Source organism: Cryptotermes secundus, unplaced genomic scaffold (assembly GCF_002891405.2).
Source record: "Cryptotermes secundus unplaced genomic scaffold, Csec_1.0 scaffold388, whole genome shotgun sequence".
NCBI classification, from domain to species: Eukaryota; Metazoa; Arthropoda; class Insecta; order Blattodea; family Kalotermitidae; genus Cryptotermes; species Cryptotermes secundus.
In genome coordinates this window covers 647,857-675,571 of record NW_019721765.1, presented here as the reverse complement: position 1 = coordinate 675,571, position 27,715 = coordinate 647,857, and the positions used below count along the sequence as shown (strand labels likewise).

At 41.3% G+C, this 27,715-nt stretch overlaps 1 protein-coding gene across 2 annotated transcripts in view; it reads left to right on the top strand.

Annotated features, from left to right (window-relative positions):
* LOC111875687 (latrophilin Cirl) overlaps window positions 1-27,715 on the top strand; it is a 1,027,517-nt gene that overhangs the window by 353,934 nt on the left and 645,868 nt on the right. The window contains exon 1 of one of the 2 annotated variants that reach the window (XM_033750173.1): window positions 976-1,310. The exons of the other annotated variant lie outside the window; for it this stretch is intronic. The gene's annotated coding sequence lies outside the window, so the exon portion shown is untranslated. Of the gene's footprint in view, window positions 1-975; window positions 1,311-27,715 lie in introns of those variants that run through there. 2 annotated transcript variants of the gene reach the window in all.

The window sequence follows — 27,715 nt, the reverse complement described above, 5'->3', positions numbered from 1 at the left end:
GTTCCAGAGTTCCTCTCATCCCCCCCCCCAGGACTGTAATTCTCTGGAATGCCAACAACTTACAGGCATATTCTGGTATTGACTGACTGATTTATTTATTTATTTATTTACTGACCTACAGATTGAGTTATTGATTTTTGGGTCGCTTAACAATGCACTTCCATTTGCCTATAGTATCTTATGGTAGGAAAAAACTGCAAGTGATGAAATGAAAAGGCTGGACAAGAAACTTGCCGTGTCGTATTTCGAGGTACTGTAGCAGAAATGTTATGTGGAGGAATTGAGGGCAACAAAGAATGACCTCGGCACAGAAAACAGGCCTCGGTGTATGCAGTTGCAACTCAGATCTTCCGAATAAAACGCAGAAGGCCTATCCATAAAACATACTTTTAAATAATACATCGTGAACGTTGCAATGAAGTACCATTCCGGCTTCCTTTAAGCCGAAATCTTACCTAAATCATTGGATTGTTTTCAATTAACCTAATCCTTCCAGCCGCACTATGGCCCTGGAGTCGACTCAGCCTCTAACAGAAATGAGTACCAGGAATTAACTAAATAATTTTCCTGGGGAGTAAATCGTGGCCGACGTGTAAGGCTGACAACCTTACCGCCATCTATGAGCCGATTGTCTAGATAATGTGGGACCCTCAACGTCTCACAACCCTATGGGCATTATTTCACGGCCTGGTACAGGGATAGCTTTACTTCACTTACTTTACTACTACTACTACTACTACTACTACTACTACTACTACTACTACTACTACAAACAGTACCGCCAACACCACGCCCACTACCACCAACCACTTTTTTGTTGACGAAATGTTCGAGACAAAATGTTTGTTTGCATGATAGTACGTTGCTCGCACGCATCACAGGTAACTGCCTGCAATCCCTCCGAATAGACTCTGCCGGCTGAAACACGCGCTACGCCATTGGTCGGCCTGCATATCGAAGCCGTCTGCTGCCACGAGACCTAGCATGCCCGCCAACCTGCTTTGCTGTTTGCTGGGTGGATAGCAGCTCGCAGGACTATTTTCTCCGTAATTCATTTGTTAAGTTATATTAGTAAACAGTGTGTGACTTGATTAAACAACTAAAACAGAATCACTATGACGTTATAAGGTGTGTGTTAGTGTTCATGCAAGCCTGGAAATCTCCCGTTTCCATTATTTTTAACCGAACGTGTGTATTTGACAGACCAGTTTTATTGAGCTAATCTGGCGAATGGTGGCCGCTTCCATCCCCTCCACCCTCAAGTGAATCCGGTTTATATCATGAACTTTGACATCCAGTTTTCGTTTAATGTAAGTATCACTAGTGATCGTGATTATTTACCAGATAATATGGTACATTATCCTGTGTTATAATAGTTCATTGCTTTACTAGGCCGCGAACGTCAGTTAATTCTAAATCCAAGAAATTTACTGGCAAGATATAAAAGCTAAAATGGAGGAAACTCTGTACCAGGCATTCTGAAAACGTTAACCTGGTGCAAGTAATAAAAGTACAAATATACGTAACACTGCACAATTCGGTTATTTGGCTCTTTTGCTAGTATAAACAAATATGCATTCTAAATGGGTCATGAAGATTGCCCGTATCGGAGAAGGATTACCACAAATGTTCTCTCCTTTATAATTTAAAGTTACGTGTAATATAATATTTTTCGATTCATTTAACATGGATGTATGGATATTTCTGTGCCCTTCGTAATGGTATACATTCAAACATAAAGAGGTTACAGTGCCAATTTTATTTTACTTGGAAATTTTCAGTTTTAGCGATTATTAAATATCCTCAGAATCGCCCTTAACTATAAAAGTTTAATGTATTATGAACTCACGTGATGCGAAATGTAAGTGACAATATTTTGATTAAAATGCATGTATACTCCTATAAATACCGATGAAAGGCTTTTGTTGATGTCCGCATATTTCCTTATGAGAACTGCTATTTAATTCATACTATACTCTGAAAACGTGTCAGCGAGAAATTTTATATTTTGTTTAAATGATGTAAGTATTTAAAATGAATTTTCATATTAAGTACTTATTTCATATTTGAAAACTAATATATATCACAGTCGGTATAGAGACTAGGTGGAGGGCCGGACGACCGAGGAACCGGGGTTTGATTGCTGGCAAAGGAAAGAGTTCGTTCTCCTCTCCATACCGTTCAGACTGGTTCTGAGATCCACTCAGCCTTATATGCAGTGGGTGTTTTTTCCCCCCTTCTTGGGTTAGTGGCTGACCACTCACCTCCAGCTAGTGCCGATGTTAAGAATTGTGAAGCTATACCTCCACTCTCCCTCACGTCTTTATAGCATGGTTATTGTATATTAAGCGCAGGGACATTATGTTTTTACCGTACACTAAATCGAATGATAAAACTTAAACCAATTTGCATAATGATAGTAACAACAGCATTAGTATACTACTGCTACTACTACTACTGCTACTACTACTACTACTACAATACTACTACTACTACTACTACTACTACTACTACTACTAATAATAATAATAATAATAATAATAATAATGTCATCGTAATCTTTTGATTCATTTATTACAGTACTTTACAACAGCTGAAAGTCAGTAAATAATAATAATAATAATAATAATAACAACAACAACAACAACAAAACCAACAAAAAATGGAAAATATTAGAGCATATCTCCACATTTTTTAACATGTAGAATTTATTAGATTTTCTTGTCAGTTATGAACAGATGTCTCGTTGATTCGTTATAAAATTCAGGCCAGTCTGTAATATGTTTAGATATACTTACTCACATCAGACTATATTTATGAGAGTTTAGTGATCCACACCCCCTCGAAATGTCTAAGGAGACATAAAAATATCTGTTTTAACTTAGCTGGAAATGAAAACTGTGACTGAGAAACATTTAATTTGAAAGAAACCTTGTAGTCGATTTATGAACCCGTGTAATAGGCCCTGCTTTCTCCGCTGTTCTTTAAAAAGCGAAATTAAATCCTGAGAGCTTTACTACTTCCTGAGTACAGTTTCTTCGAAGGTGGGACGTACGAAGCTAAATCCTAGAATGAATTATGTATGTCTGAAAACATGTTTATACGAGTAAGTATATTAAAGGCCACGCCATAGCTCAAGCGGTTAGTCGCTGGCTTCCAACCGCGGCGGCCCGGGTTCGATCCCAGGTCTGATCAAGTGGGATTTGTGGTGGACAAAGTGGCGCCGGGGCAGGTTTTCTCCGAGTACTTCGGTTTCCCCTGCCAATCTTCATTCCAACAATTGCTCCACAATCACCCTCACCTATCATCTGGGGCTGGTACAATAGGCCAGAAGTGGCCGCAGTACAAGGGACTTAGTCCCACCCCACTAGCAATAAAAAAAGTATATTAAAACACTAAACAATCTCCACTTTGATGATGAAGAATAGCGTATGCTATTGTAATGGAAGGGTAAAATTTCTAGGAGTAAATATTATACACAGAGCGAGTAGCTATACAGTGTTCAAGACAGCAGTCATTGCCCCTCGCAAATTGTATAGTCAGGTTTTCAGAGCTTGCTGAGAGATGGTCTCTATTTTAAAGGCATGATTTTCATCATTTTCATCCTCCTTGCATAGGCGAAAACACATGAAGTAGCAACTGTTCATTCATCAGGTAGTCCTTTACGGCCACAAGGTATAGGCTTATAGAAACTTTTAATAACGTCCAATAGCATACGATAATATTAATGTTTACACTTGTAAAATATAAATGAGAACTGATTTTGTATATTTATGAACAAAATATCACGTTAGGTAACGAAATCCATCACGATTTCATGGGAAATCAGAACTATTTTATGCACTAGACCTCTGAAAATTAAATATGTGTTAGCGTAGAATTCTTTCTACTGCGAACGTTTCTGGGAGTAGAACAGGAACACTCGTAGATAAGTGACCCATGCCCTTAAATTCGCTTGAAGCAGAGACTTTCAATAAGAACTGAGATTGTCTCTGTCTTACATTTTAAGGTAAAATTAAAGTAAAAGTAAGTAAAGTTGTCCTTGTGCTTAACTAATTAAGCACTACACCATGAAGGCGTATGGGGTAGTGGATGTAGGCTATAGATCCACATTTTCTTTACCTCGGCACTAGGTTGAGGTGAGTGGTCATCTTAACCCCCCGAGCACTTAACCCTCAGGAAAAAGCCCCCGCTACCCATTGGATAGGAGGTTGGGTGGACCCCAGAGCCGGTCTGGACGTCTGGGAGAAGAGAAAATTCTTGACCCTACTGGCACTCGAACTCCGACCCCTCGGTCGTTCAGCCCATAGCTAGTCGCTATACCGACTGCGCTACCCCAGCTCCTTTACATTTATGTACGAGTTGATAATATGATGTAATGTTAGACTAGCCGCTTTCCCTTGCTGTCCACTTACATAGGCCTCCACATCTGAGTTATGTATTCACGAATTTTACACAGAAAATAAACTATTCATTCTATTATATATTTCCATAATGAAATGTAGTTTATATTGGACTACTGATTCACCAAAACTGCAATCATATCATTGATGCGGGTAATTGGTAATACCTGCAGATAGGTAACATAAAGAGTTTTAAGAACAATGTCGCAAATAAGTGTTTTATTACTTAAAAGTGTTATGTGGACGCGTTCTCATGAAATGCCGAGGATCGAAATTATGTACTCTTAGTTATTAGTGTATGGTGGGAGTAGTGGAATGAATGAGAGAACCCCGAGAATATCCAAACGGCGACTGTTTTACAGGGAGGGTTTTACCATTGTTGACCAATTCACGGCTCTTCGCTTACGGCGCCCGGTTTACCGCCGGCTGCGAGGCGCATACGAATTTTAACCGATGAATCTGCCCGATGGCAGATAACGTTTGGAATTAGGGGGAGTTATTGAATTTGTGGACCGTTTGACGATATTATGTTTCATGGCGAGCAGTGCGGTTCGTACGTGGGAATTTGTTTATGATTAGTCAGCAGTTGGCGGCCAATATGAGTTCCATTAGCCGTTTGTTCTCGGTTACAATTAGTGAGCATTGTATGCTCGTCATAATGCGGTATACCTTAGAAACAACGTCTATGTATGTATGTCACCTGCGTGAAATACGGTTCTGCTAGCAAATGTCCGCGAAAATTTTGATGTAAATTTCGTGATGAAAGAGTTTCCAGTAGATAAACAGTTCGCAGTTGTGTTAAGTAGACTTATATCAACGGGCTCTTAATAGTGAAGAAACAAAAATTAAGCACTGAATGCTTACTGAGGAGAAGTCAGATGACATATGGGCAAGACTTGAACGTACACTAGAAAATCACTTAAGCGTCTTGTTCAAGACACTGGGGTGTCAAAATAAAAGATTTTAATATCGATGAAGATAGTGTGCTACAATTACAACCATCTAACTTCTAGAAGGCAACAAAAGCTATGCCAGAAATAACAACGATTCTGGGAAGATGTTGCAGTTAAGGATAAACCTCCGTCTTCACCGATCAGGATTCGAGGCTTTGTCAAACTATGTCTAGAACTGAACACAGAAAGAACTAAGCATATGTTGCTATCTCTTTACCAGAATGCAGGACAGAATCTTGACATAAATATAGGTAACAGATATTTTGAAAATGTGGCACACTTCAGATATGTAGGAACAACGATAACAAATCAAAACCTGATTCAGGAATAAATTAGGAGGAGATTGAACTCGGATAATGCTTGCTACCATTCAGTCCGGAACCTTTTGTATTCTCGTCTGCTGTCCAAAAACATAAAAATTAGAATATACAAAATTATTATTTTGCCTATGGTTCTGTATGGGTGTGAAACTTGGTCTGTGATATTAAGGGAGGAACATAGACTGGGGGTGTTTGAGAATAGGGTGTTGAGAAGAATATTTGGACCGAAGAGAGATTAAGTGACGGAGGTTGGAGAAAACTGCGTAGTGAGGAACTTCATAACTTGTACTCTTCTCCAAGTGTAATCAGAATGATAAAGTTAAGGAGGATGAGATGGGGAGGGAATGTAGCACGAATGGGGAATGGATGAATGAATATAGGATATTGGTGGGAACTCCACAAGGAAAGAGACCACTAGGAAGGCCAAGACGTAGGTGGGTGGACAATATTAAAGTGGTTCTTAGATAAATAGAATGGGACAGTATGGAATGGATTGATCTGGCTCAGGATAGGGACCAGTGGAGGGCACGATAATGAACTTTTGGGTTGCATAAAATGCTGGGAAGTTCATGAGTAGCTGCACAATTGGTGCCTCCTCAAGAAGGGTTCTGCTCCATGACTGAGCGAGTCAACCTATGTAACACGGCCGACCAAACTCACCAGTTATCGGAGCTGCGTATGATTATATTCAGAATTCGCGGAGTCGCAGACACACGTGGATTGATGACTTTCCACACAGCAGATTTTTGTTTTTAATTCATTTGTAAGAAGGGAATGACTGAAGGGGTTTCCCTAGGCCTTATTAAGGGTTCGAAAGAGCAGAATGCACCTCGAGAGTCACATTTGGATCACGTGTTGTCTAGCAATCGTTGCAGTAATATTGTTGCGTTGTCTTCTAATCTCTTTGCAAATCATTTCATCGTTCAGTCTGTTGTCAGTATCGATTCGTCGTTTCTGTCTTGATTCAGAGCCACCGAAAGCCACATTCAGACCTATCCCTTTTATTTAATTTACTTTTATTCCTGTTTTAAACGTTAGAGCACCGATAAATTTGCCTCAAGCGTTAACCAATCCGACTTATTTTGGGGAAGTTCTCGTTCGAACACGGCCGTGACACTGACTGTCCTGAATGATGGTTCTCATGATTTTCCTCAGTAATTAAATAATTTTCCTGTGGAGTAAAGCACGGCCGGCGGTAAGGCTGACAAACTTACCGCCATCTTTGAGCCGATTGTCTAGATAGTGTGGGACCCTTAACGTCTCACAAACCTATGGGCCTTCACGGCCTGGTACAGGGATAGCTTTACTTTTTTTTCCCCCCCTTGGCACTATATCCCCCGTGGGCCTAGGCCTTCCTCCCTGAACTTCTCCGTTCACTTCGGGTTTTCTAGATCTTACACATTCGGTAGGACTCCCTGGGCGGGTCATGAGCTCGTCGCAAGGCCACTACCTGTACACAAACGCAGAAAAACGTACACACACAACCTGAATATCCATGCCCTGAGTGTGATTCGAAACCACGATCCCGGTTTCCAAGCGAGCGAAGACAGTACGTGCCTTAGACCGCTCGGCTACCGTGACCGGCTTTATTTTACGTTACCTCCATATAAATACCGGGATAGTACTTTAGTTAGGCTACGAACGTTTTTTCCACATGATTTCAATTTCGTTATTCACACTAATCAAATCATTCAGCGCTGTACTGGTATAATCATGGTACACAGGACTTTATTATTTATCTACGAGTATCTACGGTTCTGCAGTCCTTCTGTTGGACCTTGGCCGATTTTTCAGTTTCTTATTCCCATACACAGCCGGTAGAACTCCTTAGACGGGGGATCAGCGAGTCGCAAGCCCGCTACCTACACACAGAACAACACAACACAAAATAAACGCACACAGACATCCATACCTCGAGTGGGATTCGAACCCACGATCGCAGCGTTCGAGCAAGCGAAAACAGTTCATGCCTTAGACCGCGCGGTCACTGTGAACGGCGGAACTTTGTTGTACAACCTGCAAATAAATAAGACAAAACAGGAAAGCGAAACAGTACGGATATCTGACAGTGTAAACAGTTATGTTTGCGAGAGAGAGAAAACAGTGTAAACAGTTGTGCTTGAGAGAGAGAGAGAGAGAACATACCTGTAACAAATGTTGCACTTACTCGTATTTTCGAAGTTCCGGTTTCGAACCAAGTTTCCGTAACCGGATGTGTTGAAAATTTACGTGGTTTTTCCAATCCTTAATATGGTGCTAGGATAGTATGGTACCTTGCAGTAGGAAGTCCTTCCCAATGTAACATACGGAGTTATCCTGCGTTTCGAATCTGTGTAACCTACACTGAGATAAAACAGAGTTACATGAGCCAAAAAGCACACAGTAGAACATATACACCTGCGAGAAAGGAAGAAAGGTTTGTTTTAGTACCATAAGCTGAAAGCGAAACATTTTGTTTTGTAATGGTATTATTACAGATCTTCCGAATGCCAGGTCGCGCTCCGAATCACTTAAATTACGAGTTTAGTAGTGAGGGGGTGGGGTCTTAGATGCGCAGTTTTCGGAACTGTACAGTCAAAGCAAATGGGGCAAATTAAACGAAAAATCACGGCAACATACGTAAGTCAGCAGAGAATTCACTTTAGTTTTCGAAGTGCCATCTAATTCCCTTATGGCTCTGATATCTGATTTTCACATCTGAATTTGTGGTTTGGGTTTTGTACGACAGATGTGAAAGCAACATCTTAACTGGCTGGCCGTAACTTAATATTCTGTTAAGTGTCCGTTATTAAACTGAATTTATTTTATTTCTGTGTCTGCAGTGTTTGTTGACTGATAGCAGAATTCTCGTTTGCAACAGTCTGTGTTGCTGACGGTATTAAACTTCAATGTTTATATAAAACTCCGTGGTCTGTAGTCCGCAAGCGAACCTTACCGACCGAGAGACGGACCCTTGTCGGCGAAGTTAGTGCCAACTTCTGCGGGTAGATGGTGTCGCTTGGCCAGCGCAGTGGATCCCCACGGCCGTTAATCTCGGTTTTCTAGACCGGAGCCACTACTTTTCCATTCAAGCAGCTCCTCTGTTATCCTCACGAGGCTGAGTGGACCCCGTTTCAGACCCACTACTTCTCAGAAATTCTGCTAGCGCCGGGAATGGAACCTGGGACCTCTTGATCTGTAGCCACGAACTCTGACCATTAGGCCACAGAGGCGGCCGTTCGAGGTTTATATAAAACTTATAAAATCATATTTTTTTGGAAAAGTTTTACAATAGTACCTCAATGCAATATTTGTGAAGAACAAATATATCACTGTTGTCCACCGACAGTAAATAATGTTTAGTCATCAAGTTTTTGTATTTCCTCTTATTTGCTATTATTAACTCGGTTTAGCTGAATGTAATACATAAAACACACTGTGGACCTCTTATGATTAATACCTCATATAAAAGCGGGCGTTGTTATTGCTGGAGTGCTTTTGTTTACGTTCGGTGTTGCTTTTGCTCAGTCGGTGAGGTGGGCCAGAATGTCATTGGCGCTCGGGCTGATCCAGAATCGTTCTCCTCCATGGATGATTAACTCAGTTCAGGACTTTGATGAACATTGTTCGCCCATCTCCCTTGTTTGATGTTGAACCCCCTCGCTTGTCGGTAAATAAGTAATGTGGAGCCCTATATTGCATTGCTGATGGTTTTCAGTGCCATCCCCACACTGACAATCAATATTTACATCAAGTGCATTGGAGCAGTTAAACTATTCATAGCACGGATGAGTGCCGGATGGTGACGTGTGAATTTGCTTGCACCGACAGTTTTGTGGGCCAGGAACTGTTGTTGGTTTGTTTGGGAAAGTTACATACACACATACATATTTGCGTCCGGATTTCGAGGAAATTTTTGTTGGAGTTAATACAATGTATACTAGAAGTTAAATGATTAAATTCATTTACGATTTAAAAGCGTCATATCAATTCTCCGTCCGCAGCGCTGGTGCTGATTTGAGTTTTAATCAAGAGTATCTAAACATGCTTCATAGAACCGCATTATCAAAAATATCTGTTGGTGGAAGAGTAATTAAATTTTCCTGAAATAAAGCCATGCTGTGTTATTACCATAAACACGGCCTGTCTAAAATTTAATTTTAAGTATAATGAAACAGGTATTACATATTCATTTCATTTTAATTAGATACAGAAAATATTGGTTCCATTGTTCGTAATCGGTGAATGTTACGAAACATTATTTTTATTATTTCGAAGTATGGACAGCGAAATTAATCAGTTTGACACTAGACTGGAAATTAATGAATTAGGTGAATGTTAATTTGCAACAGATGTATTAACACAGTAATAGACTGCAAATTAGAATGCCCCTGTATTACTCATGAATGAAACGCGACTTACCAGACGATAAAAATGTAAGAAGTGGTATGTCGCAACCATTACAAAAGGCTGACAGTCTTATGAAACACGATTAAGATAGTCGTCTCTCCTTCGCACAACTCGCTCCGTAATATGAGAATATGTCACCGTCGTGCTTCCTCGAGGTTCATAAACATAGGACAACTTGCTATAGCGTATATCGGCAAAGGCTTCATATATCACTGAGTTAAAACTGTAAATTTATTGCCTAAAGTGACTGGCGTAGTAGAATCATCTAGTCAGATTACTAATTCGTGTGCTCTGTCTGTATGTGGGGTGTATTCCAAACCACGTGACTTCACACCATTGTGCTCAAGCACTCGTTTCTAGTATGAGTATCTTCTAGTGGGTTATTCAGCTATGCTTTCAGTAGCGAGACTAGGTGGAATCGGTTGGTAGGATGACGAATATAATTTTGAAGGAAGTGGTCGTGGCCTAATCGAGATATTACAAACAAGAAACTCCGTGGCCTATAGTCCGCAAGCGAAATATACTGACCGAGCGACCGCCGCTTGTCGACGAAGTCAGCGCCAACTTTAGCTGATAGAGGATGTCGCGTGGTCAGCGCAACGGATCCCACGGCCGTAAATCTCGTTTTTATAGACCGGAGCCGATATTTCCTTGAAATAGCTACTCAGTTATCCTCACGAGGATGAGTGGACCCCGTTCCAGACCCACTACTTCTCAGAAAATTTGGTAGCGCCGGGAATCGAACCAGGGACCTCTGGATCTGTAGGTAGGAACTCTGACCACCAGATCACAGAGGCGGTCCTAATCGAGATACCATCCTTGAATTTGCCTGGGTGACTGAGAAAAACCACTAAAACCTCAGGATAGCAGGTGCCCCGTCCGAGATTCCAAATGAGTACCTCTCGAATCCAAATCTAGGTCTTACATCTGGACCAACCCTTTCCATCGTCCCTTCTTGTAAATTAATGAATATTAATAAACGTAAAATTATTCGCATAGTGGGGGGTGGAGTCCAACTGGGTCCACTCGGCACGTCGACCACTCATTGGCCTATGGTACCTGCCCCGGGTGATTATGATGATGGAGAATTTGGTGGAATGAAGATTGGCAGGGGAAACCGAAGTACTCGGAGAAAACCTACCCCAGCGCCATTTTGTCCACCACAACCCCCACTTGACCAGACACGGGCTCGAACCCGGGCCGCCGCGGTGGGAAGCCAGCGACTAACCACTTGAGCTATGGCGCGGCCACTTAATGAATGTAAATATAAGTGTAAACAGCTTATGTTGATGTGCTTTTGAGCTCCGTAATGAACGTAGATAGACCTAGTAAGCTCATTCGCGCATTGAGAAGATAACATTACAGAAATATAAATTAATATACTGCATCCCATTTCCGGCCGTAACTGTGAGTTATTGGATTATCCTGAGTGGGGCGTTTGGTGAGAGTGTAGAATTTATTATATTTTACGTTTTTTATTATCGAAATTCTATTATTGGAGTTCAGTCCTGGGAATTAAGTAAGCTGCTCACATGAAAGGTCACATCGGTAGTGAGTTACACGGTCTTATATTAAAAGTTACGTACGCAGAACCAACGGAATTATACGATGTACATTTGTCGTGTTCTTTTTCGAAACAGTCTTAGTATCCTGAGGGAGCCGGGATAGCGCAGTCGGTATAGCGACTGGCTATGGGCTGGACATCCAGGGGGCTGGAGTTCGTGTCCCGATAGAGGCAAGATTTTTCTCTTCTCCACGTCGTCCAGCCCGGATCTGGGGTCCACCCAACCTCCTATCCAATGGCTACCGAGTGCGCTTTCGCAGGTATATAGCAGACGAGGCGTGAAGTTGATCAATCACCTCCAGCTAATGCCGAGGTCAAGAAAATGCGAATCTAAACATCCACTCTCCCATACACCTTCATGGCGTAGTGGTTAATTAGCTAAGCACAGAGGCAGCTTTAGCTTTGCCTTAGTATCCTTCTTCCCTCTCAAGGATAGACAGATCTTATTCTCCCTGTGTTCATTTCAATTCTTCAGCCATGTGACCGAATTTCAGAAAGCTCGGGATGAATTGTGTTACTGAAGGCCGTCCAAACTGATTTTCCTGCTGTCGTTATTGACAACGTGACAAACGCGCGGATTTACGTAATGAGATTGACATAAGCAACACTTATTCGGGCCCTGAAATAACAATGGGCTCTAGCCTTCGATCTGATGGTGGTATTTAGTGATCCGTGGGAGACAGCCAGGTGAAGTGTGGTACGGAAATAGATCGTAAACACAACCTACACGCGATGAATGTGGAATATTGTTTGAAAGTCAAGAAGAAATATCCGCTATTGTGGTGACCTTCGAAATTTTGAGGTTACCTCCGAAAATAGGACGTACACGAATTGTGTGCGTAATTAATAATTTCTTGACAGAATAAAACTGAAATAACCATAATAATCGTAACTTTCCAATAAGGCCGCGCCATAGCTCAAGCGGTTAGTCGCTGGCTTCCCACCGCTGCGGCCCCGGTTCGAAGCCGTGTCTGGTCAAGTAGGATTTGTGGTGGACAAAGTGGCACTGAGGTAGGTTTTCTCCGAGTACTTCGGTTTCCGCTGCCAATCTTCATTCTACCAAATTCTCCTTCATCATAATCACCCGGAGTAGGTGCAGTAGGCCAATCAGTGGCCGCCGTGCCGAGTGGACCCAGTTGGACTCCAGCCCCCACTATGCGAATTTAAAAAACAAAATTAACTTCACTTTCTGATACTTAAATCACCTGCTTGACACATGAAACCTACTGCTTTCAGCAGATGTAGAGGACAGATATAATGCCAATTGTGACTTATTGAATCTACATTACTGTAAGATGAAGTTTAATTTATAGATTTCATTTGCATGAGATTTATTCAAATGCGGAACTGCTGAGAATTAGTTTTGCATTTGGTTAATTTAAATTAGGCTTATTTGCTTCCAGAACAGCTGCATTTTCTGCAGTTGGCTTATGTGCAGTTGGCGTTATTACTTGTAAATTTTTCGAAATTTACCCCCCTTGACACTAGTTATTTAGGGCAAAATTGCATCGATACATTAGAAATACTGAGGATGTAGTTAGCTGGCTAAACCTGCATAACACGGAAAATATTCTCCTTTTGGGGGTTCTGTAGTTTGATATGCTTGTATGGATAGAGAACTCACTTGAGTTCTATAAATTATTTTTAAGTATTTCGTTTTGGGCTGCATTCTTACTTGATATAAGTATTGTAAGTATTATTGATATTAATATGGTAAAACTGATGCCGTTGTCACTGGCATTGGAGGAATACGTTCATTCCTCAAGTATATAAGACTGTAAATTTTATGTTGAAAATCAGGCCTTAAAAAGTGTCCGTAAAACAGAATTTCCTCATACCGCATTTCGAGACTTTTTCCGTATGCGATTGGAGAATCCGAAGCAGTCTTTTATATATTTAAATATTCGCTTTTATATAATTATTTAAACTTGTGTGACTCAGAAGGAAATGTCTGAATGTCACTACGTCGAAGTAACATAAGTGAATATTGTAACAGACTTGAACAACCCTTTGCCAGGCAACAGCTCTGTAAACGCATTCCATCTCGCAACAATAGATGAGGCTGTGTTTTCTATGTCGTCCCCACCGAGCAGCGGTGGAACAACGGAGTTACGCAACTCGTTTTCTAAGCAACTGCTCGGTAAACACACTTCCGCTTATCGGTGACGTCACAGACAATAGAGACGGTGTTCTTCGTAGCGTAGTTTGTTGAGGCACTATGCTAAGCCGAAAGGTCGCTGGTTCAAGTTCCGCTGAGATCATTGGATTTTTATCAATTGATCTAATCCTTCCAGGCCCTGGGGTCGAATCAACTTCTAACAGAAATGAGTACAAGGAATTAATTAATTAATTTTCCTGGGGAGTAAAGCGAGGCCGGCGCGTAAGGCTGACAAACCTTACCGCCATCTATAAGCGGATTGTCTAGAAAATGTGGGACCCTCAACGTCTCACAATCGTATGGGCCTCCACGGCCTGTTACAGGGATAGCTTTACCTTTTTACTTTTACTCCGTGATGTCTGTGCAGAGTGCATATAAGAGAAGTGAATGCAGTGACAGAGTTAGTTCAAGTTCGCTTGTCGGCGAAGTTATTGCCAACTTTAGCGGATAGAGGGTGAAAACATGTTAAAAAATCACAAACCACACTTTAATCTGAACCCCAGACACAAATATACCCATTGAAGTGGGATAACGGAAGGAACTAAAATATCTATAGGCCTCTAAGTTGCATATATGAAGAGCGAGTACATTCTCATTAGAAAAAATGGTCAATTGAAATAGAAATCTCATTAAATAAAAATTAATATTATTACAGCAATTGCGACTGCCTAACCTGTCCTCGTCATGCGCTGCTATTAACGGTTCAGTTTAACTTAGATTGCTCGGCCTAATTGAGGAACTTGGCGGATTTATTCACATAGTTCTTATAAATGTTGAAGAAAATAGACCATTCACAGCGTTCTTCAGAATTACAGAATTGTACCATTAGTCATAAATTCCGATAAAAATGTACGATCAATTTCTGTTGTGGACAGGCATGTGGAGACGAGATTTGGCCAGGATACGAGAGCTTACTTCCGATCCATCGATTTTCCTCAGAATCGGAATTCGATAAGCAACCATCCCCTGAATGAAGGAACATGGAAGGCATTACCTACCACGTATAACCTGTTTAATCACTAAAAGGAGAAAAATCGTTTTTCCTAAGTAAAAGTTGTCCTGCATGTTCGTCAGGTTTGTCTGAAAGACCCTCTATACCAGTTGGTCCCCAATTACCTTGTTAAGAGAGTGAAGCTTCTTTCTTCTCTTGCAGTCTTCGCCGTTTAAAATTGGTGTAAAGTTTTTAGATCTAGAGGGCTGACTTTTTCCACAAGAAGTGTTTCATTCTTTGTCTTGTTCAGCCGTCAGATTAGATTCTGTGGTCTGTTCCGGTACAGAATTCTAAGACAACGTCATTTGGTGGACACCTTGGACGAGGGATCGGTCCATCAAAGAGAACTATACTGACCGAGCGACCGCCGCTTATCAGCGACGTTAGCGCCAACTTCGGCGGATAGAGGGTGTCGTGTGGTCAGCCTAATGGATCCCCACAGCCGTTAATCTCGGCTTTCTAGACCGGAGCCGCTGTTTCCTTAAAATAGCTCCACAATTATCCTCACGAGGCTGAGTGGAGCCCGTTCCAGACCCACTATTTCTCAGAAAACTGGTAGCGCCGGTAATCGAACCCAGACCTCTGGATCTGTAGGCAGGAACTCTGACCACGAGACCACGGAGGCGGTCCCTCTATCTACACAAGAGAAGAGAAAAGGCACGCGGACATACAACCATGCTCCGAGCAGAATTTGAACTCGAGACACCAATGTTCAGGCGTTCCATCGCTGTGCACGCATTAGCTCGCACGGCAATTGTTATTGGTATGCGGTAACTCTTGTGGATTCATTTGACCGCGTTTTGTTAACTCATGGTTTATAGTATATAGTCAAATGATAAATAGTGTAGTGACCAAGCTGGTAACTTTGGAACGTTGTAACAGCACACAGGTCATACCTCGTTTTTTCCCGGCCTTAGTTTGCAGCGGCTAAGGCAATTAACTCCATTGTCCAGCTCGTTCATTGAGCTGTTTCAATAGATCCTGTTTTATGCAACCTGACACTTCACCGTGTTCATAATATCCCGCTATGTTGAACTGACTGAAGTCATTTCATATTCCTGCACCGTATTTCTCCAATAAAAGAACTCCGTGCCTTTAGTCCGCAACGAACTATATCTACCGAGCGACCGCCGCTTGTCGGCGAAGTTAGTGCCAACTTTAGCGGTGGTCAGCGCTACGAATCCTAAGTTTCGCAAGTTGTCATTCCTTACGTTTTCAGACCAAACTTTTCTTTGAACTTTTCATTTCCCTCGTAAACATATCATAATAGGTTTACAAAAACTGTGAAAGCGGTCTCGCCGTCGGGATTCGAACTGTTTCCTTCCACACACTTCCCAGCTCATCTTTATCATTCATTTTACCGTGGGACTCTCCAGTTGATAAAGTATCATTAAATAAATCAGGAAGCGTTCTAGCCTTATTGTCTTGTGACACTCCCTAGTGAACGCAGAATAGATACTCGATCAGTATGTGTGGGCTTTATACCAGAGAAAGTTGCACTGCACTAGCGTACTGGAGTTTCCCACGCCTTTCTTTCATATCCATCATCGTTTATCACCATCGCTGACGATGATAATGCTGGTACTTGTATAGTCTTGTAACAAATAGCCTATAGCTGCTCTTTCCTTAATATCATCCTCAATTTCTTGATGTGCGCGCTATTCCTGAAAGGAGGATCTAGCCTCCGAAGACTGATGTGTAGGTTAGACATTGCACTTGTAAAGACGACACCACTATCAATACTTAGGTTAGGTTGGGTCAAGGTAGTTCGCCGAATAGGCTGGTGTAGAGTTAACATTGTAGACTTTTACTAGGAAGATAAACGATTCGAATATCAGCTGATCACCAGTTATACTTCCTTTCCCCCCCCCCCATCTCAGACTTGCTGGAAAATGTCACGATACTCTCTTCGAATATGTTACAACCCCTTCCTTACAAATCCTTATGTAGTAACTAATCATTATCCCTATGTGATTGACGTTTTGTAGCTTCTGCGGTCTTAACAGTATCTGTAAATAACATAAAAGCAATTTAACTTAGCTAATTATTGCTTTATCAATGCTAATTTGCTCAGTTTTGCTTCTGGTTCTTTAGTTGTGATTAAAAACAATTTGCCCTCTTTGTATATTATGATATACGGCTTTTGTTCTAAAAAAACGGCTTATACACCGAACTGTTGTGAATCCGTTAAAAGAGGTTAATTAATTGGGAATTTAGAATATATGTTCGAAGAAGTTCATGACACATATTTTTATTCCAGGAGGTAGTGTTATTTTGAATGTGTAGCTCCAAAAAGAAAAATAAATAAATATGAGATTCTCACAGCTGTGTACTGTGTGACGCCATGTAATCCAGGAGAATTTCGGCATTTCTGGCGAAGGTACTCTCTCCATCTCCAAGGATTCAGAATAAACGAAACAAATACCCAACAAGTAGTCTTCAAGAAAATATAGTATGGCGTCAAATATGCTTAATTACTAGACCACAGCAAGGATGGATTGGTAATGATGAAATTGGTGATAGGGAAATGCTAGTAGCTTATGAAGTTGTAATGTAAATTTAACCGCCTCAGAGATTTATTGTGTGTTGCACCTTGGGTCTAAAATAATAGAATTAATTAGCTTGGAGAGCACTGATTACCCTTGATTACCCAGCCGTTATTTGTCAAAACGTTAAATATCAGAGTTCGGATAAAATACTACATATAATTTATTCCCTTTTTTTACTTTCTCATACACACAGTACGTATGAGAAAGTATTGTCACGTGTAGGTGTGACTGTTAGAAAGGATTTGGATTGGATGATTGCATTTATTGACCACTTATACGCAACTCATATCTACAAGCAATACAGCGCTATCGCTGATTACATACTTTACAGTTCACCGTCACACACACACTAGGGCTCTCAGTCTTAACTAGTCGTATCCTGGCAACGGATTTCAACACAGTAATTATACCAGTCTCACTGTAACCGCAGCACACATGTAGTCTTCTTTTCACAGACGCACTTTTGCGACTCAAATAATTCTCAGTTGCCATCTCTTCTCAATCATCTTCGACTGAGACTCCCTCAATAATTCTTCTCTCAGCTAAAGTAAAGTAAAGACACGTTGCTACTGACGGTCGGTCAGTCAGTCAGTCAGTCAGTCAGTCTTGGTGTCAAACACCATCTGGGTCTCATGACCCAATATTTATTACTTTTTGACAGTTACGGTCTTGTTTTTGTGGGACGCCCTCTCTGACGAGAGAACGGGTCTGTCGTTTGTACGTGCTGCTGGCTCTTGGCAGCACAGTCTTTCTCGGGCCCGAGTCCTTTGGGACTTGAGAACATATTGGACTGTTTCAGATTTGAGACTTCCCATTTCGTCGCTTCCTACGACTCGCAGGGTCACGGTGGAGGTATTCGACCCCGCCTCCACAGGGATATTCTCTCAGCTGGCCTGAAGTCCTTGTTACATAGCGTCGTGACGGACCCACAGAAACACCGTTTCTACCGTTCTATCTCAACAATACTTCGATTGTCACTTGCTCATTCGTTGGCGCTGGAACCTGTTTACCGAGTCGCTCCCTAGCAATGAATGTCTGTTCAGCTTCTGCTATTCTGGCTTTCAGGCGTCATATCATAGTACTGTGATTATTATAAAAATCGATTTCAAGATTTTGATTGAATTGCATGTTTCCGGTATTGCTCAATACGAAAAGTGTTTTTTTAAATGCCGTCTATCTGTATGAAAGTAACCCAAGCTAGCGCCCGAATTGTTGGATAGATTTTATTCGTAATTCAGTATTTAATTGCTTATGCATCACATGTTGGTGCGATGTGAATGTGAATTTTCTAGCTCCATAAATAGAGGCCTTTTAGATGTGCCCCCACAAATAAAACAATGATTTTCTCGAAAGCTGCTCTAACTATAATTTTTTGTTCAAATGTTAATAGTCCATGGAGTCCTAAATAAAACCGTATAGGTTGTGTCCTCAGAGAGATAGCCGTACGTGCATTAGGGGCTTAAATGTTTACGCAACGCTCGCATATAATAATTTGTCTCATCAACGGCCAAGACTGGTCTAACGAGCAAAATCGATTTCGTTTCCAATGTAACGCAGTCAAAGTAAGTAGCATGTGAGAAAGAATGTGCAGTGTCTTTGAACCAATTGTTTCAGGGTGTTATGAAACTGATACTCTTGGTGCTTATTGTCGTAAAACGGAACACTGTACCAGTCCCGAATGACGGGAGAACTGAAACATTTTATGGATTGAGAATTTGCAAGGGAAATGGAAGTACTCGGAGAAGACCTGCCACAATTCCACTTGGCACCAAATGTCAATTTACTCTGTTAGACCACAATATGTTATGCAGTGTATTCAAAATTAAAATGAACTGCAATGAGAATGCGTATCAAATTAATTTGTTGTTCGATTCGAATTGTATTCGAGTGTCCGTATTCAATTTGTTTGGATAATCCAGGCTGTAGTTAATTAGTGTTTGATTTTATTACTGTTCAACTATATCCCAACTGATCAGCAATCAGAAGTGGGTCCACTCGCAGTTACACGTGCTATACATGTATGTCACGTATGTCACGTCCATCATTCATTTTATGTAGCCAGATACAGACTGGTGACGTAGTTATTTCTTAGACACGTTGCAATGTACGTACTTGTGAAATTCAAGAAAAAGCAAAATGCGAACTGCAACACGCTGTTTGTAATTGGTACAGCGCTTCTATATAGCTACCGGTCGTGATCCTCGAGGGGTTGGCGCCAAGACGAACTAACTGCTAGTCGTAAGGTATATAACTTTGACTTTAGAAGTAGACGATCTCTTTAAAATCTCGAAAGTGCCAGTAGTTATCCGAAACTGACATTTTGCTTGTCTTCCTCAGTCTCTACAGACGAATTCCGTGATAACTAATGACTACCTACTTCCAGATCATTGTCTGCTCTCATGTTCATCCTGATAACTCAACCGGTGCTGTTCATTTTAAATAGAGTCCTTTAATAATCAACTTTTCGAATCTCGCCAGGAAAACTGCCAATCCTGAAGGTTCTTCATACTCTTTCTCACACCACCCGTGATTCACTTAAAGCAAAAGCTACGGCTGCTTCCTTTCACAAACTACGGAATTCATAATTTATTCATCGTATCATCATCATCGTCATCGTCATCAGTTGCAAGGATTAGAGGGTTTTGGGTTCAAAATTCAACCCATGGTGGTGCGTTCATCTTTTATCTGATTTGCCTCTTCCCCTACCTTTCTGCATAGACTTATACCGGTAAAATCTTCTCACAGTCATCTTCCATGTATTCTCTTCACATGGGTTGGTCAGTTCGTTTGATATTCGCCTGTGTTTTTCTAGATGCGAAATAATTTACTTGTCTGATTGATTTATTTCTGGTTTGGCCTGTTGTGTCCTATAACCTGCAACAGCCCTTAGGAACGTTATTTCAACATGGATGTCCTATTGTTTAGTTGGGTTCTAGCACTCTGACCCATATATCAGTATGCTTTTAGCCCTTACTTTATAAGCTTTTAAGGGAGCCTCTCTCCTTGCTCTGCCACCTAGCGTTCTTATATTTGTGCAACACATATACTGGAAATTACTTAATTGCATGTTAAAATGATTAATGTTAGATTTATCTTGTATCTCTGGCAGTTAAATGTCATGACTTCTTCACTTGATTCGTCGTTGAGCCCGATTCAGGATCTTATTAGTGATTTGCGTTGGAATTCCAGAACATTTGTCTTCGCAGTATTTCCAGACGACATTCTTCTTGTTGTCGTGATGTTTCAAGTATTGTTACGTCAGCACACGGCTGTCCGCAAATAGCAGAGTTGTTACTGGAGCAGTATTTTTATATTAGTCGTTTCGTAAGGCATTTTGCAACTTTTCTACTATATTATCATTGTGAATGTTCAAAATATGGTAAAATGTCTTCATCATGATAAAAATAATTTGTAATTCGACACAGTAGTATAATCACTGCTGGTCACGGTAGCCGAGCTGTCTAAGGCATGCACTGTCTTCGCTCGCTCGGAAGCCGGGATCGTGGGTTCGAATCCCACTCAGGGCATGGATGTTTGTGTGCGTTTTTCTGTGTTTGTGTACAGGTAGAGGCCTTGCGACGAGCTGCTCACTGCTCCTACCGAACGTCTAAAATCTAGTAAACCGAAAGGGAGAGTTTCATGGAGGTAGGCCTAAGCCCAAATGAGGGCTGTAGAGCCAATGAAAAGAAAAAAGTATAATCACTGCAGTTTTAAACTGTGCCGCTCACTGAACCACGAAAGAATCCACCACTTTCCATGATAATAGTATCAATTGAGAAATCAGTTTTGTCATAAGTGTAACAGAACTTTTTTCAGTGCACTCGAAGTAAGAATTTTGTGTCGATGATGCGTAATTTTTTTTTTTCAGAAATGGCATATTTGGAAATATAGTGTCATTAAGCTGGCTGTAAATGAATAACGAAGTAATATACCCAATAACCAGTTGCAGGCATATAAACGCAGATACTGATATAAAGTTCTCATATTTTCGGCAGAAACGTTAGCATCACAATCTTTTAATAAAGGCTTGGATACAAGAGCTAAGATTTTAACGAAAGTACTTATGCAGTATACAGTATTTCGAGTCGGAGCGCTGTCTGTTGTTGGAAGAAGTGCCAGCCAATTTGGAGGAATCTTCTATCTCCGAAAGTTTGGAAACTTCCTTAGACGACACACGGAGTTAAAACCCAGGGGACTATATGGCGTGTTTTCATATATAAACCTAAGAATAATATGTTCGGTATATATTGAAGAAATTAAACGTCTCAGACATGGGAAGAAGTAATTTTATATTGAATCACCACGTTGTGTTTCCGTACTTTTCTGTACAACACCTGACGATGTTCTTGCTCATCTTCCAACGAATATTAAGCATATCTAACAATAACAAAACAAAAGGGACAAGTTACAACAACAAAAAATACCACCACACTAAATATCTGAACAGCAACAGGAGGACACTAATTTTAATGCTACTTTTATTAATTTTTATTTTAATTACAGTTTCAGCTTAATTTTAAGCCATAATTGAAACATAATCTAGAGATTCTAACTCTCTTGACAGCTGTCAAATTTTGTAATATGGATCCCTAAGTGTTACAATTCAATATTTTATGACTTTACAATTACTTTATGACGTTACAATATGGTCCTGATGATGGTTCAGTGAGAGCCGAAACAGGTTGCATAGCTGTAACTCAATTGACACAAATATGGAAGCGAGTTATTCATTTGATTATTGTGTAGACGGATAAATAAAATGACCATATATTGTAAACAGTTATTTAATGTAATATATTTCTGCTCATTGGCCATAAATTTGTATACTTTTGCGAGTCATAATTGGATACTGAGCCACAGATGTGTACTTAGTAGGTTTAAAAACGTATTTCAAATGTTGGTGGAGCATTACATGGAGATTTTCGTGAGGCGAGCGCTTTACGCCATTAAACACCATCTTTAAACATCTTAAATATTTTTTCGATAACAGCGGCATATGTAAGGATATCTCTTAGCGTTCTCGGGTCTCTTAGCTGTGGTTTTTAAACGGAGTGCCATTGAATCTTCCTTCAACATTTTTTATTTATAATTTTATTTATATCTTCTTATGTTCCTTTCTTACCGCCCCCCACTGATTACCTCGCTATGGATTAATGCGCGTCCCTAAAGCAAAGCGTTGCGCCTCTGTGGAGAAGTGTTGCAGACACCATGTACTTGTTAAATTGAATAACCTTGTCACACGATAGGGATATAATAGTATACCAAATGAATGGCAAATTGTGATGGAAACAGAGAGGTTCCATTTGATTTCGCTTTATGCGCTAGAATAGTAGTGTTTCCAGTATAACTCTGTTGAAGGTAAAATGTGATGTTGGATTCTTCTGTTTGGTACAGTTATTCCATTAAACAGACATGTTTTCGAAATCACTTCACTATACTCAGTGCATCATTTCAGTAGGCCTATTGAACAATTCCCCGTTTCCTTTATTATCAATTCCACTGTTTATTCACAATTTTCACCATTGCCCATTTAAAGCCCAGTGGACTCTATATACTATACCACTTGCTTTAACACACCAGACCCATGCATCCTGCCCACACAGTGTGTTTGTATGTTCCGTATGGTTCTCACAGTAAACGGCGATTATTTCCCTAAACCGCAATAACTGGTTGGTCTTTGTAGGAGAGAAGTGATGTGTTTGTTTCCTGGCGGCGTCGAATACCTCCACCGTAGCCCTGCGAGTCGTAGGTAAAAAGTAAAGTTGTCCCTGCTCTTAACTAATTAAACACTACGCCATGAAGGCGTATGGGAGAGCGGATGTATAGATCCACCTGCGAGTCGTAGGAGGCGACAAAAATAGAAGTCTCAAACCTGAGAGAGTAAAATATGGTCGCGAGTCCCACGGCACTCGGACCCAAGAATGACTGCACTGGCGAGGCCCAGCAGCAATTGTAAACGACAGACCCGTCCTCTCGTCAGGGAGAGCGCCCCTCATCAACAAATCCGCAACTGTCTGACTGATAAAAATTTGGTCGTAAGCCCCAGATGGGTGCAGTATTCCAAGATACACTGGCCGACGGACTGTCGGTGGTAACATAAGACTCGGTCCGACTCGCACGTTGAAGGGTTACAGGATTCACTGCATATCACTGGCCACAACCAGCCATAACTTAATAATCCATCACATTGTCTAGATTGTGCAATATACATTTTTACGTACCAAGTATGAGGCAACTTAAGGAAAAGTTATTGCCTTCTACCAGAAGAATGTGTAACATGAAGTGCTCCAGAGCCGTAAATGTGTTTCTTATCCGGATTTAAATTGCCAGTACATCAGCTATTGTCAGTGCTTCCAGCGAGATCGTCATGTTGTTATGTTCTATGTTTGGATAGAAATATTTTAACTGTTAACTAACTGTAAGTTTCAAAGGCCGCGCCATGAATGAATGTATGAGGGGTAGGCCTTCTCGGCCCTTGCACCGCTACCTGCAGTGGTCTATTGTGCTTAAGGCCGCGCCATAGCGGTTAATTGCTGGCTTCCCACCGCGGCGGCCCGAGTTCGATCCCGGGTCTGGTCAAGTGGGATTTGTGGTGGACAAAGTGGCGCTGGGGCGGGTTTTTTCCGAGCACTTCGGTTTCCCCTGCCAATCTTCATTCCACCAAATTCTCCATCATCATAATCACACGGGGCAAGTACAATAGGCCAATCAGGGGCCACATTGCCGAGTGGACCCAGTTGGACTCCACCCCCACACTAAGCGAATTAAAGAAAAGTTTAGAGCTGACTACGTTTTGAAGCTGCGCTGCTTATTCGCGACTGTCAACCCAGCAAATGTTTCAAACCAAAATCCGGATACTGAACTTAATATTTTGTAAGTTTTTCTAGCTTTTTTTCTTATGGCGCCAAGATTCTGTCGGCAGAACCTCGTTTGTAAATATGGTGAGCAAACGGCATGAATGTGAGTCGGCGTCAAGGGAAGGGACACTTTATACTTCTTATGCCCTTAAATCTAAAATTATTGTCACTTGTTTCTTAGGCAACGCAACAAGAAAATTTTGTGGGTCTCGGATTTGGACGAATATTTATTGGACGATAATTCTTTACACTCACAAACAATGTTCGCACAAGGGAACACCTTGTCAATGGTTTCTTTCCGCCCTCTGCTGTGCAACGAAGCTCTTGTTGCCGCGGGAATTCAACAGTCGTGCCTCTCTTGCGTAGGCAGTTTCCTAGGTAGCATGCGTTATCATTGCCCGTTGCGCAGCGAGGGATGTCCTATAGTCCGGCTTTCAGGCAGCACGTCATTATTATTATTATTATTATTATTATTATTATTATTATTATTATTATGGCTCTACAGCTCTTTGTTGGGCCTTGGCCGCTATTTCAGATTCTTGACCCTATACACAGTCGGTAGGACTCCTTGGACTGGTGATCAGCCCGTCACGAGGCCGCTACCTACACATAGAGCAACACAAACAGAATAAACGCACATAATACAGACATTCAAGCCTTGTGTGGGATTCGAACCCACGATCCCTGCTTCCGAGCGAGCGAAGACAGTACATGCTTTAGACCGCTCGGCTACCGTGACCGACACAACAAACGTTGCTGTACAGTATTCTTGTAATGATTATGTTGAACTAGTTTTATGATTCTTGCAGACGTTTCCTCGTTTACTTAATCTGGAAAATATTAATTAGTATTATGTTGTGTTGTTATATTCGGGATAGCATCTCGCGTTCTTAATTGTTTATTAGTGTTGTTTCGTGTTTTAGAAAATGGGGTTCAGTTTTTATCAGAAGAGGGGCTTTTTAACATTCTGTATCAGTGAGTACGGCTTTTATAAATTTGATGTTTACTTCCTGTAACCGTTGTTTAGTTAAGCGCAGTTGACCCTTTGTAGTGTGGATCTATGCAATTCGTTTGTCTCTTGTTCTGTATAGCGGGGCACGCAGTAGCGTAGTTGGTTGAGGCACTATGCTACAAGCCAGAAGGTCGTGGGATCGAATCCCGATTAGATGTAATTTTTCAATTTACCTAATCAATCCACCTTTACTATGGCCCTGGGGTTGACTCAGCCTCTAGCAGAAATGAGTACCAGGAATATTCCTGGGGGGTAAATGGCGGCCGGCGCATAAGGCTGACAATCTCACCGCCATCTGTGAGCCGATTGTCTAGAAAATGTGGGAACCTCAACACGGCGTTGCACCTTCTGGTTACTGTCAGAGAATTAATTATACATGTACACATAGGCCTATACCTTAAACAGAATAGAGCATATGATAATTTTAATTAAGTTAAGTTGTCCCAGAGTTCCATGTTCTAGAGAGAAAGAGAACTGCAGTAATTAGAAATGTTTCTATATACCTATTTGTTGTTGAAGGTACTTAGACCTTTAGTACGTGAAGAAAAGTATGTAAATATGTAATTATTCAGCATCATCTTGTGGAGTATGTATTACTTTACTTATAATACCTCAGAATTTAATGATAGGAAGCATATACACTCCGCTTCATCTGATATAAGCAGAAAGTTAGTCCCTTGAAAGTCATGCAAGTTAGTTTTACTTTCTGTTTCTTTTCCTCATGAATATAAGATGCCAATAGGGGCCAGTGGCGAGATCTTTTGAACATTATAATGAACCTTTTGGGAGCAGGGGGTTTCTTGAAGAGTATTATCTTCTGGGGTATAACTCCATGTAGTCCGTTGAAAGTTAACCGATATTTCGGAGGAACATATCGCCTCCATTTTCAGGGTAGAATAAGCAGACCAAGATACCAGCGCGAAAGCAGGTGGTAAGTCGGTTTGTCAAGAGAGAATCTGCTCCGTGCAGACCACCACCACCACCACCACCACCACCACCCCTATCATCCTCATCATCACCATCACCATCAAGGTTTACATTTGTTAATCTGTTTCGACTTCAAAAGTTTTCGAGGAATTGGGTTTTTTTTTTCGACTTTTCGACGGTCTTTCTGTTCTTCATTTCCCTTTGGAGCATGCGCGTAGAATATTTGTGGAAACCGAAGTTTCTGTGTTCGCTTTGCGTGATTATGCCAGTTTGTTTGACAAATGTTTATGTCTTCCGTTATGGAAAGTGCGTTTACTCGCTCTTTTACATCTCGATTTTGTGTTCGATCGGATCTTCTGTTTCTGTTCCAGTTTCCCGGTCTATAATTAGCAGTCCTGCACTCAGTCCATGGAGGCAAAATATTAACTTTTCTGCGGGTTATTATATGACACTGTTAGCATGTAATGTAGGCGTTTGTAGCGTCGAGTGAATAAACTATGAAATGGAAAGGATCTGGAAGGATGTTGTCTTTGTCTGATTTATATACTGTGCCGGAATTTGCCTGGAGGTGCTGAGGAAAACCACGAAACCCCCCCCNAGTCACTGCATCCGATGTCACAACCGAGATTTGAACAGAATAAGAATGTAGAGCGTTACCGCGGCACCATACCGCTCGGTAGTACATTGTTCAAATGGCATTCTAATTGCCATATATTTGAAATAATAAAAGAGTAGGTCTATTGTAATAAGTCAGTCAGGTAAAGTTAGCTTCAGTGTTTGAAGTTATGAGGCTTTCACAAAATTAGATTCTATATCTGATGCATTTCAGGTAACCAAAATTTATACCGTGGTGTATTATTGAAGGCTATGCACGGAGCTGTTGGTGGGCCCCAGAGCCGGGCTAGACCCTGTGTAAAAGTGGAATTCTCTTTTCGCCGGCAGTCCAGCCGACTGAACTGTCCCGGTTAAGTTTTACTTACTTACTTACTTACTTACTCACACATGGAGCTGAGCTCCTCTGGAGGAGCCGCCAATTCTGCAGCTACTCAAGAACTTCCCAGCACTTTATGGAACCCGAAGGTGCATTACCGTGTTCATAAGAGCCCTCCACCGGTCCCTATCCTGAGCCAGATCAATCCAATCAATACCATCCCATCCTATCTCTCTAAGATCCATTTTAGTATTGTCCACTCACCTACGCCTTGGTCTTCCCAGTGGTCTCTTTCCTTCTGGCTTTCCCACCAATATCCTATACGCATTGCTCGTCTCCACCATTCATGCTACATGCCCTGCCCACCTCATCCGCCTTGACTTGATCATTCTAATTATACTTGGGGAAGAGTACAAGTTACGAAGCTCCTCATTATGCAGTTTTCTCCAACCTCCCGTCACTTCATCTCTCTTCGGTCCAGATATTCTCCTCAACACCCTGTTCTTAAACACCCTCAGTCCCTTAATGTCAGAGACCAAGTTTCACACCCATACAGAACCACAGGCAAAATTATAGTTTTGTATAACCTAAGTTTTAAGTTTTTGGACAGCAGACGAGAAGACAGAAGGTTCTGGACTGAATGGTACCAAGCATTACCCGA